Genomic DNA, 15598 nt, shown 5'->3' on the forward strand with positions numbered 1-15598 from the left:
GACGAGCGGTGTCTGTCGGATCAGGTCGCCCCCGCTCGGACCTGCCCGGGCGCTGGAGCGGCTGGCGTCCGGACGCGGACGCCGTCGGGCGCTGGTCCCCAGCCGCCGCCCGGCCGTGGTCCCGCAGAGCCGGGCGCCGCGGCGGGACGAGTCGGCTTCGCGCCAGCGGTCGCGGCGTGTGGCTGATGCGACTGACCGGCGGCCGGCCGCTCTTGCTTCAAGGCGGCGGCGCCCGGGCGCGCTGGCTGACCGCCGCCGGCGTTCGGTGACAGCCGCCGCTGTCTGGCGCGAGGCAGCTGCGCCTGCAGCCCGCCGGCCGGGGTCAGCTGCTGGCCTCGGGCGCCCTGATCCGCCGGCTTGACGGCCCGGAGCAGCTGGTCGGGAATGCTGGCCGGTGGAAGGCTCTGCCGGCTGCTGCTTGACGTTACTGCGTGGAGCTCATGGCGGGATAGTCCGGTGGTGGCTTTGCCAGATGCTGACGACTCCTGCTGGTTGTTGGAGGGAGGTGGCTGGACCTGATGGTGACCAGTGACTTTGTGGTGTGTTGGATGTCCAGTTGGGTGCACCTGAAAGCGCCCAGCAGTGGTAGGGTGCAACTGGAAATGCCTTGGCCCTGTGGAGTGCACACTGCGGCCATCTCCTGATGTAGCAGTGCTGGTGAGGCCCTGGTGACTTACGCGCACACCGGTATGACCTTGATGACCAGTGGTGCGTTGAACCTGGTGATGTCCACCACGAACAGGTCCACCGTGGCCATGATCGACTGGCTGACCGTGACTGGCAGGCGAAGTGTGCACCTGATGATTGCCAGAGCCAGGACTGGAGCTGGTATGGTGTGCCTGATTGGGGCTTGCTGTGCTGTGAAGTCCCTGCCAATGACCTCCATGCCCTGCAGATGGCTGGTTGTCATATCCTGCACTGGCATGGAATGATGGCCGTGTTGCTGGGAGCTGGCGATGGTTGCTGGGCTGTCCCAAATGACGGCCAGTGCCAGGTTGAGGCCGCTCCATGCTGGGCAGACCTGGATCTGGTGGTTGATGACCTCTTACAGCTTCAGGCATTTTCTTGAGCCTTAGCAGACAGGTACAAATCAGACCTACATGGATACAAAAAAGGCATGTTTGTAAAACAATGACAACAGGCAACAAACAATGACATATCAAGTTACTGTGCTTCCCAGTTATGCTTGTGCACTACCATGCATCAACAGCTAACCATACCTTTTCTCATCCAATCCTCATAAACAAAATGCCAAAATTATGTTCCTGCAAATCCAGGATGGCATTGTCCTATCTGTCAATCATGTCATTGGGCCTATACTACATTGTTTGGCCTGAATAAACCCATGGGTGGAAAATCCTCACAAGAGTTTGTATGAAAGGGCTGCAGCCTGTGGAGAGAGCATTTCCCAATGGAGAGACTTCACAGACATCCATGTTTTAAGGACAACTGGCAAGGCTGCTCCCAAACTGCATTCCCTGCCCATGCATGCCAGCACATCAAAAGTGCTAATGTTATGAAATGAGTTTCAGTTGCCAGGAGACAAACATTTTTGGTTTCTGGCTCAAGTCTCATGGCAGGCATGCATCCAGCACCAGCATGAACCATGATAAACAAAACATTTATCACATAAGGCTAAAAGATAACCAGGAATGAAAACCTTTCAAAGTATGTGTGCTACAAAAGAGCACAAAGGCCTTTCAGGCACAATTCAATGACAATGCTCACCTTAATTCGCTGACTGCAAGCAGACACGATTCAGGGATGACGAGAACCGGGAAAACGTGAGTGGCAAGTTCAGTTTAACCTTCGGAAGTGAAGTTTCCTCGCAGGGATATCTGGCCCACACCTTCTTCAGAACGTCACTTTGAGCCGCTGTCAGCTCAAAAGCCCCCAACGTCAAAACGCCACAACGCCGTCAAGACGCTATACAAACCCCACTGAGACAGCACGATCGGTAACAACACTACCTCGCGCCTCCCATACGCCACGCCGCGGCCCTCCTCCTGCCCTCGCTTCTTTCCCGCACGAATTCTGCTAGCGAGCCAAACTCTAGATCTTCAGCTGTCGCCAAAGGTACGCTTAAAATGTGCACCAAACCTTGCCTAGTTATTCCTATTTTTAAAAAAGGTCGTGTTTGTGGTATCTTCTGTATGACATTAGAATGATATTAGCCTGTCAAATGTTATGTTCGGTTCGAACATATTTGTGCGTGTGCGTTGGCGAAATGGCACATTATCATTTAAGACTAGCCAAGAATATAGCCTATATCACCCCTGAATCCGCCAAATTACTAAAGCCTGGCAATTCTGGCGAGTCTGTGGTCAGATATGCGAGTACGAATATGCGTATTCGTTCCAAAGTTCGTTAGCGTGAGAAACTTGCGTTGAGATGATATCGAAGTATCAAAGATGCATCTCAATTTGACCTTTTAGACCACCCCAACGATTTCCATGGGCTCTCAATTGCCATCCTCGTGTGGCTTCTACCTTCGTTCTGAGGAACCGAAATACATCGAGCGATATCCCCCTCTCGAAGCCTCCAGCAAGGCGCAGGTGCTGTCATCTATAAAGGTTGCTTAAGACCTCTGCCGCTAGGTGCTGCCAAGGGTGCTACTGCTCGCATTACCTGCGTCCGGCCTTGCGGGCTCGCAATCATCCTCAAGTATGCATAGTAAAGGATTTTTGGGAGCAGTTATGACAAGATATGTTGCGGCCGTGCGGTGATACGCAGAAAGAATGAGTTCTCTGTCGAACCGAACGGCGTTGACCGTTGTAGCAAACACCAAGCGACTGGCGCCGGGCGCGTGAGAACGGCCATGTGTCAGTAAAAAAGCCATATTAAATCAATTTGTTATCTAGAATGGGGTGTATATACGGCCTGCAGATTTTGACGCTGATTTTATCAACGGATCAAGTGTTAAAGCAGCACGGGCAATAATAACTATCCCACTCCGTTAGGAGTTTACAGTGCTGCAAGCCCTGCAATCCGAACATCGATCTGAAAACTGCACGGCTGAAATATACAGAATGGAATGCCTTTCACATGTGCCTCATGATTTCGTTAAGTGTTCAGAAGTACTGCTTTTCAGATAGGTCCGCCTTCGCCCGCCCTCTGGTTGCTTTCTGATCGTAGCAGCGAGGTCGACGCCGTGCGGCCTATGAGGACTGCAACGCCAGGTGCCGATGCCCTTACGGCGCTGCGAGCGCGCATGTTCAAAGCTTTGAATTTTTAACTGCAGTCAATTCTGAATAAAGATGAAAATAATGATGTGAATATCAAAGGCCAAGGGTAACTACGATATAAACTCGCCCCTGCCAAAGGCCAACTGGAAAAGAACAAAGGGATGCAGGCTTAAATCAAGATAATTGGGGCAGATCGATGACAACCAAATCGTATATCTTATAAACACAGATGATGATCATACATATATATATATATATATATATATATATATATATATATATATATATATATATATATATATATATATATACATATATATATATATATATATATATATATATATGTGTGTGTGTGTGTGTGTGTGTGTGTGTGTTGTGTGTGTGTGTGTGTGTGTGTGTGTGTGTGTGTGTGTGTGTGTGTTTGTGTGTGTGTGTGTGTATGCTCTACTGGAATGAAGTTGTAGGTGAACTGAATATAAAAAACATACTGGATATATTTAACAGCAGTGTCGATGCCTGGTGATTGGGGTACCGATAGCGTAGTCTAGGAAAACCAGTGGTACAGGGTTCCATTCTCCGCGGTGTTCGTCTTTACTGCCAGGCTGAGAGCCAGACGACGCCATATTACCTCAGCAACATAGTGCGTAATAAACCCAAAAGACACAAATACATTTGAAGTGACTTAGGAACGAACAGGTGTCGGACAGCGTGACATACGACTCCTGTCATCGTAGGTACGAAATCGAACGGCAGATTCTGCGGACACCGGATACAAACCACATCGAGGTTCTGAATCTGGATCTGGATCTCCACAACCTGGCGGGACGACAGACCAGCGACAGTCGAGATCGCTTACAGGCCTCCAGCTGGCCCTGTCTGCCAGACCACTGCAGGAGGAGCTGCTCGGGGACAACCTGGCGGGGAGACAGACCAGCGACAGTCGGGATCGCTTACAGGCCTCCAGCTGGCCCTGTCTGCCAGACCACTGCAGGAGGAGCTGCTCGGGGACAACCTGGCGGGGAGACAGACCAGCGACAGTCGGGATCGATTACAGGCCTCCAGCTGGCCCTGTCTGCCAGACCGCTGCAGGAGGAGCTGCTCGGGGACAACCTGGCGGGACGACAGACCAGCGACAGTCGGGATCGCTTACAGGCCTCCAGCTGGCCCTGTCTGCCAGACCACTGCAGGAGGAGCTGCTCGGGGACAACCTGGCGGGGCGACAGACCAGCGACAGTCGGGATCGCTTACAGGCCTCCAGCTGGCCCTGGCTGCCAGACCACTGCAGGAGGAGCTGCTCGGGGACAACCTGGCGGGGCGACAGACCAACGACAGTCGGGATCGCTTACAGGCCTCCAGCTGGCCCTGTCTGCCAGACCACTGCAGGAGGAGCTGCTCGGGGACAACCTGGCGGGACGACAGACCAGCGACAGTCGGGATCGCTTACAGGCCTCCAGCTGGCCCTGGCTGCCAGACCACTGCAGGAGGAGCTGCTCGGGGACAACCTGGCGGGGAGACAGACCAGCGACAGTCGGGATCGCTTACAGGCCTCCAGCTGGCCCTGTCTGCCAGACCACTGCAGGAGGAGCTGCTCGGGGACAACCTGGCGGGACGACAGACCAGCGACAGTCGGGATCGATTACAGGCCTCCAGCTGGCCCTGTCTGCCAGACCGCTGCAGGAGGAGCTGCTCGGGGACAACCTGGCGGGGGCGACAGACCAGCGACAGTCGGGATCGATTACAGGCCTCCAGCTGGCCCTGTCTGCCAGACCGCTGCAGGAGGAGCTGCTCGGGGACAACCTGGCGGGACGACAGACCAGCGACAGTCGGGATCGATTACAGGCCTCCAGCTGGCCCTGTCTGCCAGACCACTGCAGAAGGAGCTGCTCGGGGACAACCTGGCGGGGAGACAGACCAGCAACGATCGGGATCGCTTACAGGCCTCCAGCTGGCCCTGTCTGCCAGACCACTGCAGGAGGAGCTGCTCGGGGACAACCTGGCGGGGAGACAGACCAGCGACAATCGGGATCGCTTACAGGCCTTCAGCTGGCCCTGTCTGCCAGACCGCTGCAGGAGGAGCTGCTCAGGGACAACCTGGCGGGGCGACAGACCAGCGACAATCGGGATCGCTTACAGGCCTCCAGCTGGCCCTGTCTGCCAGACCGCTGCAGGAGGAGCTGCTCGGGGACAACCTGGCGGGACGACAGACAGCGACAGTCGGGATCGCTTACAGGCCTCCAGCTGGCCCTGTCTGCCAGACCGCTGCAGGAGGAGCTGCTCAGGGACAACCTGGCGGGGCGACAGACCAGCGACAGTCGGGATCGCTTACAGGCCTCCAGCTGGCCCTGTCTGCCAGACCACTGCAGGAGGAGCTGCTCGGGGACAACCTGGCGGGACGACAGACCAGCGACAGTCGGGATCGCTTACAAGCCTCCAGCTGGCCCTGTCTGCCAGACCACTGCAGGAGGAGCTGCTCGGGGACAACCTGGCGGGGCGACAGACCAGCGACAATCGGGATCGCTTACAGGCCTCCAGCTGGCCCTGTCTGCCAGACCACTGCAGGAGGAGCTGCTCGGGGACAACCTGGCGGGACGACAGACCAGCGACAGTCGGGATCGCTTACAGGCCTCCAGCTGGCCCTGTCTGCCAGACCACTGCAGGAGGAGCTGCTCGGGGACAACCTGGCGGGACGACAGACCAGCGACAGTCGGGATCGCTTACAGGCCTCCAGCTGGCCCTGTCTGCCAGACCGCTGCAGGAGGAGCTGCTCGGGGACAACCTGGCGGGGCGACAGACCAGCGACAATCGGGATCGCTTACAGGCCTCCAGCTGGCCCTGTCTGCCAGACCACTGCAGGAGGAGCTGCTCGGGGACAACCTGGCGGGGAGACAGACCAGCGACAGTCGGGATCGCTTACAGGCCTCCAGCTGGCCCTGTCTGCCAGACCACTGCAGGAGGAGCTGCTCGGGGACAACCTGGCGGGGGGACAGACCAACGACAATCGAGATCGCTTACAGGCCTCCAGCTGGCCCTGTCTGCCAGACCGCTGCAGGAGGAGCTGCTCAGGGACATGAGCGGGAACGAGCCGGTCATTCTGCTCGGAGATGTCAATGTCAACGTTCTAGATACCGAGGAAGCCCATGCACAGGGTCGCCAAGCAGCCTGACTAGAGCTGAACTAATAAACTAATAGAACTGACCAATACTTGTAATGATACTGATACTTATATAACTGAACCACAACTATACCCATGCTTATGCTGATAATATGATACGAAAGAATGATGACGCATCGTAATATAAAATGGCAGGCATAACTAATATATCTACTAATAATATACATGTGATAACAACTAGGATTAATAACAATCAATAAATCACACGTTACCCCACGCCACTCCAAAAGCCCGACGCCACTCCACTTTACATACCACTCCACTGTTCTTCGTCATCAAGTACGCCCTCCGTACTAAGGTGCGTGGACTGCTTTCTTGACATTCATTCAGCCATTCACACTTGCTACTCGATCCAGTCGGCGCTCAATTGGTCAAGAAGGGACCCCACCCAGTCGGCGCCCTAATCGGTTCCGGGCGCCCCATCGGTCAAGAGGGCCCCATCAGTCGGCGCCCATCGGTCAAGAAGGGTGCCCCCATCGGTCAGCGCCCCATCGCTTCACGAGTGCCCCATCGGTCGGCGCCCCAACGGATCGGTCAGGCGCCCCATCGGTCAAGAGGGCCCCATCGGTCGGCTGCTCCATTGGTCAGAGGGACCCATCGGTCGGCGCCCCATCGGTTCAAGAGGGGCCCCAATCGGTCGGCGCCCCATCGGTCAAGAGGCACCCATCGGTCGCGCGACCTATCGGTTCAAGAGGCGCCCCACCGTGGGCGTGCGTTGAAATGGAATCTGGTCGACTGGCGTCGTCGGCACATCTAGGAAGTTCCCCCTTGCCGACTGCCATCCGCCTCTATGCAGACAGTGATGTGAATAATATGCTAGCTTGAAAATATTGTGAGGCTGCGACATAGTAAACATTTAGCTGTTATGGGTGCAAAATGACCACAGTAGTCGACGCGTCCTAAAACTCCAATCAACAACAACAACAACATAGTAAACACAAAGGGGTAATATCTAAATAGTAGCTCGATAGATCGCCCCTATCCTTTCCTCCGCCTTGGTCAGCCAGTAATATAAAAACCAAAGTTAGCACGCATTAGTAAGAAAATATGTTGGAATGCGTGTGGCATCCGTTATACGCAGACAACAACGTGAACAACATGCTGGATTAAAAGCACTACTAAGCCGTGACATGGTTGATGTAAAGACACAATATTTCAAACAGCTTGCTTTATGGAACAGCAGATTTTACGATAATTTGTATCCCCTTCTCAGTCTTGGTCATAGTAACATTAGTAGTGCGAAAATCAGATTTCGGCACATACGCGAGACAAAGCATGTTGGATTGCGTGTGACATTTTCTGTTTGCTTAATGCATATTTGCGTTCGGCTCCCAAATCATTGATTGAGTAAGGTTGATGAAGGCATAGAGATTGTCCCGAAAGTTACCGTGTATTAAAAACGAGCTGGTTGAAATATAATATTCTAGTTTTTACTACACGCTAGCTCATTCTAGTATTTCCTACAAGCCAGATCCTCTAGTTTCTACTATACGCCAGCTCACTTTATGGAAGTTGAGCACTCTGTCATTGATCTCACTGTCTTGTTCGGAGCAGGCACAGGCGGCGCACCGGCTGCCAATGGATCAACGACAATGCAGCGTTAAAATGTGTCACGACACCGCGCAATACAGCGTTACAGGCCTGAGGACGACTCAGCCCACACGGCCCCGAGAACGACACCGCGCAATACAGCGTTCCAGGCCTGAGGACGACTCAGCCCTTACGCCATGAGAACGACGCCGCGCAACGCAGCGTTCCAGGCCCGAGGACGACTCAGTTCACATGGTCCCGAGAACACCACTGACCTTCGAAGAACTACGAAACGCGTGTTGCTGTAGCCGTGTCAATAATTTGGGGGGCCCGTAGACCCTGGCATCAGACCGACGTGAATTTGGGTGACAGCTTTAGAAGCTGTACACGTCATTATCCGCTCTATAACCTGCACCGGAGAGTACTGGTCTTCGTAGCAGATCTGACTCCTTCAACGAATTGTATTCCCTGTTGGCTCCCAAATCGCTGCAGATCTGAGGGTCGGCGCGGAGGCCGGCCAGTGCAATCCCCGACCAGTTGGCGTTGCCTTGGCAGCCTTTCAGCCGCCCCTTTCATCCCACCGGAGTTATCGCTCGCAATCAAGGAGGTGAACGCCTTAGACGCTGAGGATAACGTAGAGCTTCGCTGAGAGCTGTCAAGAGACGTAAGACTCGGCATAGGCTGCCATATCCCACCTGCCACCAACACCTCCACAGCGAGCAGCGTGTGTCCTGGAATGTGAAGGGCAGCTTGGGGTATGCCCGCTCACAAAAATGGCGATGCCAGTGTACTATCTAATTTCAGGTCTATTCCGCTGCCGTCTCACGTACCAAATGAACCGAACAGGGTTTGTCCAACCAGCTATGCTCCTATCTTTCTCGCCCACGTCTTGTGCGATTACCAACATGCCTTCAGGCGGTATTCCTGACGGCGGACGCTGCACTCGACGCCGTGGGACTGGATAGCGGGCGACGTAGATGCGGGGAAATCTCATCATTCACCGCCTCCGACTTAGCCAAGCCTGCGATCGTGTCGAACCTATCATTTTCCTGAAAAACTAGGGTGATGCGACGTGGATCTTGTGTAGTTTGACAACCGTCTGAGAGGGCGGGGCAGCCAGCTAGGAGCGGTGCTGTGACGTCACCGGTTACGCTGCGGTGACAGGTAGCGTCACGAAAAGGGAGGCGCAAGACTTCTTACCGTTCAAGTAAGAAGTGCACTTTTTATTTCTGCTTGTCAATTTGCACATTGTTTCACTAAAAGGTCGGCACATGTGCTGATTAAAACAAGTATTTCGTTTATCTTTTATGGTACGTCAGCTTGGAAAAGAGCCCACAAAATCATTTAGCACCAATTAAGAATAACACGTTGACGCAATGTAATTTAGTCTCATTTATCTTTAACTCAGGTTAGAGTCATTTCTAATCATTAGATATACACCATATTCTTCCGACGATCTTACTCGTCCTTCTGCACTGGTGGTATAGGTGGTCAAATGCAACGTCTCATACACAGAGGCGGATCCAGGATTTCGTCTAATGGTTGAGGGGACGCAATTTGTGGGATCCTCTAGAGCTTGGGGCTTCTAAAATTCGATAGCACTTAAGCCATCACATTTTAAGATTCGTATATCCGCTATTTTTCATTCGGGGCCCTATCTCACTGCGCACAACCCTCGAAAACTAGGCGTGCTTCACATGCACATGCACGAAGCTTGCTTATTTTCCCCAGATCATAGTAGATCCTGTCATTGTGGGGCACATCTTTCTGGAAAAAACGAGACAAATTGAACTAAAGTTCGTCGCAAAATGCTATCAAAATAAAACACATACTTGCGATGCAAACACATGCGCCATGGATCTCCCCACCTTGACGGCTGTCTTAACGGGCGGGGGCATCTAGCTATGAGCAGTGTCGTGATGTTTTTCTCATGAGTTTTTGCCTTAACTGTTATGAAGGAGTACAACATGTCCTTGCACTAAAAATGTTCTTAGAACGTAATACACGAGTGAAGCAAATGTCACTAATTCAACAGCCAACGGAAATAACACATACGGCGTCGATGGTGCATACAATGATTCTCGACCATTGCGCGTAAAAATGGATCGGTGCATATCTGATACCTGCTCTAAGGCTAAGGCGCCGAAAAATCGTGATCTTGCGGGCTCGGACTTAGTACATCAATCAATTAAGCCAGGCCGTATGCACGAACAGGCAAAACACCCAGGCGCTCGCAGGCCCACTTGGGGCTCTCGGCAACAGAGTAAGATTCCTTCTCACCTCATCGGAAAAACTCACCACCAATGTTGAGGGTTCCAGAGCGATCAAGAGTACCCCATCCAATCAAAATGCATGCATCCGTCAACGATGTAGGTCTTCCGATAATATGCGATAATCCAAGGCCAATAGGAACGGAACGTGGGCAAATGATGGTGCCGCGCCAGGCCAACAAAGAGGCTCCCGTCAGCAGTATAGGGTTATCAGAGCAAGCAAGAGAAACGTAAGACCAACGTGGAGGACCCCTGAAGTATCGGGATTGCCCCAGCACACTATCAGATGGCACTGGGCAGAGCATAGGGTTCTATGAGAAAGTTATATTATTGTAAGTTCTATTACCTAAGACCAGTGTACATTAATTAATGCCCCTGCGCGATTCAGAGTGCCCGGGCACGTTAACAGGGAGAACCCTGACAGGAGTGGGGAAAGGTCCTCCGCAACTGAGACAAAAGGGAAAAACTCCTAGATCCAATGTAGAGGGTCCCTGGGCATCGGGCGCACCGGTGCGTTACCTTACATGATCCCCAGCAACAGCACAAGGCGCTCCGAACAAGTGAAAAGAACCCGAGACCAACATGAACGGCTCCTGGGCAGCCGAGTGTACCCCGGCATATAGGTCCTCGGCAATAGCGTATATAGCCTTTCGGGCGACTGGGAAGAATCCGTGGAGGGCCCCTGATCGATCAAGGGTGTACAGGCATGTTGACAGGTAGTGCCCCAACAGCAGCGTAGGGCACTGCGAGAAAATATAAAGACAATCGAGGGCAACGTGGAAGGCTCCTTAGCGATCGACCTGGCAAGTGGCGATATAGGGACCCCGGCAACAGCGTAGGACCTCTGGACAGCGTAAGTCTCAAAATGTTCTCCAATCACCAGCCTATCAATCAGCGAAGAGTTTACGTCGTCTGGTCACGGGCTCTTCATTCTCTCTTACGACTGTTCTTGGTCGTCTGGAGGCCCGAGGACGCCCAATTTTGCCGTGAACACAAAAGAGGAGCATGACCCTGTGCCCTCGCCCCCCCCCCCCCCCCCCCACCTCCCACCCACACTCCCAATCCACCACAGGTCCGAACAACTTAACAGATGGAGCCCCTACGAGAGCGTAGGGCCCTCCATTCAAATAAGAGGTACCCAAAACACAATAAAGAGGGCTCCTGAGAGGTCGAATGCGCCCGAGCAGATGGGCACCCGACAAGGGCGCAGGGCCCTCATTCAAGTATGGCGTACCCAAGGCCATGCACGCAACCAGACCCTTGGTAAGGGGGATAGCGCAGTGCCAACAAATGGCCTCTTGATATTAAAATGCCAGGCCGAAAGGTCAACACCATTCCGTTTGGCGAAAACCACAACCCAGGACATCGCTGCCCCTGCTCCCAAGATTGCAGGCGGGGAGGCCCAAACCTCTTGATGCAATTTGTTTCACTATTCAATGTTGCACAATATTGAACGTTTTCAGGCAAACATATGATGGCCGTGTTCGTTTGAATTCATTTCGACTTACTCCATTCAACACTAATGAGACCTCTTATTTCGTTGTGGGCAAGGGGCTCCCTTGAGTAGACCACTAGGTGGAACATCATTGTCCCCGGTCAGGGGCTGAAAGGTCATTGGTCCCAGCACGGGGTGTCTTCTGGCTACCATTCCGTAAACAAGCGGCGGGATGCCCTGGTCGATCCGGAGGCCCTTAGAGGAATACATCATACCACATTGGTCCCCTCCCTGAAACGGAAGGCCTTTAAACCGCGCAGCTGGCTCCGGATCGACACAGGAGCTCGCAATGACAAACAGCATCCCTGATCTCCGCAGGTGGCTCAAAACTTGGCACCTAAACCGCAGTTTGGCTTAACGGGCCCATGCTGGAATTGGGTTGGAGGGCTCACCGTTCAGGACCCTTCGGCCCCTCTTGGGACCCCCTCCAATACCGCTCCTGGCCGACTTGGGGTCACTTGCCACCACAGGACCACTGGAAGACATTGTGGCACCTGACCGACACAGGAGACCCTCATTGGGCCAGGGACCCCAAACATTGCAAACTGTGGGCTCCGACTCGGTTCCTGCTGGGAAACGTGTCTTAGGTGCCCAGGCAGACATGAGCAGACAGTTTTGCTCCATGTCGAGGTACCACGTAATGAGGATAGATAACCCTTATATGAGGCCCCGAAAACATCCCTCTGACTAAGACTTCATGGCACGGCATTACGGATGGGGATCGGCACGGCATTGCAGATATTTGGTTCCGAGGGGCCCTTTGGGCCGCACTTCAGACGCCTGCGAACACAGCTCCTGGCCGACTCGGGCCACGTGCCGACACAGGACCCCTGTGAGGCTCTGGGATCCCGGCCGACGCTCTCATGGTTTCAGAGACCCCGACCATTGCAAATCGCGGGCCCAGCCTTGCTCATCCTTGGGCACTTAGAGCCCAGATCAACGCGTAGCTGGCTGTTCAGTGCTGGTGGTCTCTCACCGAAATAGAGGCCTGCACTGTCTCAGGGCTCCACAACCGATGCAACAGGCCCACTGACTGACATTTGAGGTCACAGCCTTACGGGCGGAAGGGCATCCTTAATGTGACCTACGGCAAGTCGTTCGGGGCTACAAGCCTTCCAATTGGGTCCTTGATCTTTGGTCCCGGCGGGTCCTTCGGATCCCTCAAAACCTACGGGGGGCAAGTGCCTCTTGTGCCCCCTACCTGTGCTGCTGCCCGAGACCCTATATGGAGGGCCCCGAACTATCGAGTGTGTCCGAGCAGGTTGTCGATGACGCCCCGAAAAGAGCGTGGGGCCCTGAGCACGTGACAAGGAACTGGAAGGCTCGTAGACCAATGTAGAGGTCCCATGAGCATATCGCGAGGGTGTCGGTAGGTTAACCGAGACCAACACGAAAGACCCCTGAGCAACCAAGAATACTCCGCCAAGTTAACATATGGTGCCGCCGACCAAAGCGTATAGAGCCTTTCGTGTGAATGGGAAGAATCCGTGAAAGGTCCCTGACCTACAAGAGTGACCCGGCACCCTAGTAGAAAGGGCCCCGACAAGAGTACAAGCCCCTCTGAGCAAAATGCGAAGGGATCACGGCCGCGTGGAACGCTCCTGAGCGATCGGTTGACTGTGCAAGTGGACATATGGGGCCCGCCCCAACAACGTTTGGCCTCTGGACAGCAGAATGAGCCATAAGATATCCAATCACCACATTCTCAATCAGTGAATAATTATTTGGGTACGCTCGTAGCCCCTTCACTTTCGTTTGCGACTGTTCTTGGTCGCCTGAAATTCCAAAGACGTCCAATTTTGTTGCGCTTTGTGTGAACAACTGCATCTGTTCGGCCGACGTTGGCTCATTTGGAGCGTATTAGGCCGTTTCGGCCCAAGAGAGGCCATGGCCTCGAGAGCCCCAACCCCGCCCTCTGGATCCGCCCCTGCACAGTCAGGTAAAATACCAATGCACGAATAAGACAAATATGCACTTGGTTATGCCGCACAATAATTACAACATTTTTAGACAGCAGAGACACGACCTAGAAACATGCTTTCTCCTCTGGTCTCCCTTATTACATGATAACGACTTGCATAGTCCCCTTGCCTAATCATTCGCGGTAACCTGAGGCATGTTTAAAATGTTGGCATCAGCTGATCACTCGCTTAAAATAGAGATGCATACTATGCTCATTTCGTGGGATTGCTCCCTTCCAACGAAGGCTTATTTTGTTTATTTGTCTCGTTTAATCAAAGCGCAAAGCTAGCCTTTACATGAATGAGCGATGTAATTATCCAATGAAATTGTTGCGTATGGTTGTTTGCAAAGGCGTAACGGATGACAATATTTGCGTGTGTTTTGGCGCGCAATCATGCGAACAAGGAATAAATGTAAGCTCCAACTCACAGAGAGCCAAGCGACCACCGTTTCACAGCGCTCATATCTTTGTTTGTAAGTTACTTGAAAAAACGCTATGCTCTCGCCTGACGAGGTACCTTGAAAAATAACGACATTCTTTTTAGCATGCAGTGCCGTTTCCGGAAAGACCGAAGTACTCAAAATTGTCATGTATGCTTGGAAAAGGCGCGCGCCGATGTTTTAAACGTAAGCCACATCTGGTCCCATCCTTTTTAGACACTGGCAAAACATATGATATTACATGAAGATACCGTATCCTCATGAAACTCCAGGAATATGGCAGGCGCGGGCATATGGTACAACTCCTTCGGAATTTCCTCAATGACCGGTCATTCAGATTCAGATTGGGGCATGCGCTGTCTGACGTTTATCTTCAAGAAAACGGCGCAACGCAGGGCAGCGTTTTCAGAATTTCTTCTTTTTTACTTTAACGATAAATGACATCGGGGCATGCTTCCCTCCGCATATCGGAGGCGAGCTGTTTTTGGACGACCTCGCAGTATGGTGTAGCACGCGACAACTAACGTCATAAGACGACAGCTATAGATGTGTGCTATGTTTGGAGGGATGGACTCCCGGAACAGCTTTCTTCTCCCAAAACGACGATTAGGCATTTTGGCAGATGCGGATAATCTGCGAGGACCCGCAGATATACGTGTACGTCGAGAGATCCCAGGCAAGTCTGAGGAGCGGTTGCTTGGACTACTGTTCGACAACAACAAAAAAACACTGACGAATGTATCACATTTTAAAAAGCTCAGAGCTAGATGCTTTAAGGATATGAACACTATTGTCAAAGTCGTTGCTAAGATGATGCGTGGTGCTCACAGTAGAACATCGCTCCTTCTGTACATATCAATGATTTGATCTGAGCCGGAATGGTGCTATCAACGCTATGACTATGTTATGTTGTTATAAACTGTACTTTTTTCGCCAACAGCACTCCACCAAGAGGCGAAGTCGCTCAAAGGAAATGTTTCAATATATCATGACAAAAGCTAAATTGCAAATATTGGTATTCTTTTGAAGAGGAAAAGGCTGCTCTGGACAGCGCAATTCCTTGTTCAGTTGATATGCTCTCCAAGTGTTATGGTTTGATTATGTCGTCATACATTGTATCACAGTAATTGACGGCCACTTGACGGCCGTTGGATCTGGAAATCGCGCTCACGAACGCCAGATATTAACGCCCCGACAATTGTATTTGGTTTTGCCTTGATCGCCTCGTGGCTATCGGAAGAGCAGGGTTTGAATGGCGTTATTATGACGTCATGAATGCCAAGGTGACTTTAAAATACTCACCCCGATTTGCCTTTCCCCGTTTTCATGAGCGTATAGCTCAGGAACTACCTAAGTCCTACGAAGGGCAGGATTACGAACAGTGCCGGAAGGTCTTCAAGATTGCTATTTCACTCCAAAACCCCATATGAGCGTGTAACACGCCCTTTAAATAGAATACAATAAATACACAGCGCATTTAAGTAAGAGCATGATTTAAGGATGACATATATCAAAGCTTACTGACGATGATGCAGAGTTAAAA

Source organism: Pollicipes pollicipes, unplaced genomic scaffold, assembly GCF_011947565.3.
Source record: "Pollicipes pollicipes isolate AB1234 unplaced genomic scaffold, Ppol_2.1 Scaffold_7231;HRSCAF=8579_pilon_pilon_pilon, whole genome shotgun sequence".
Lineage (NCBI taxonomy): Eukaryota > Metazoa > Arthropoda > Thecostraca > Pollicipedomorpha > Pollicipedidae > Pollicipes > Pollicipes pollicipes.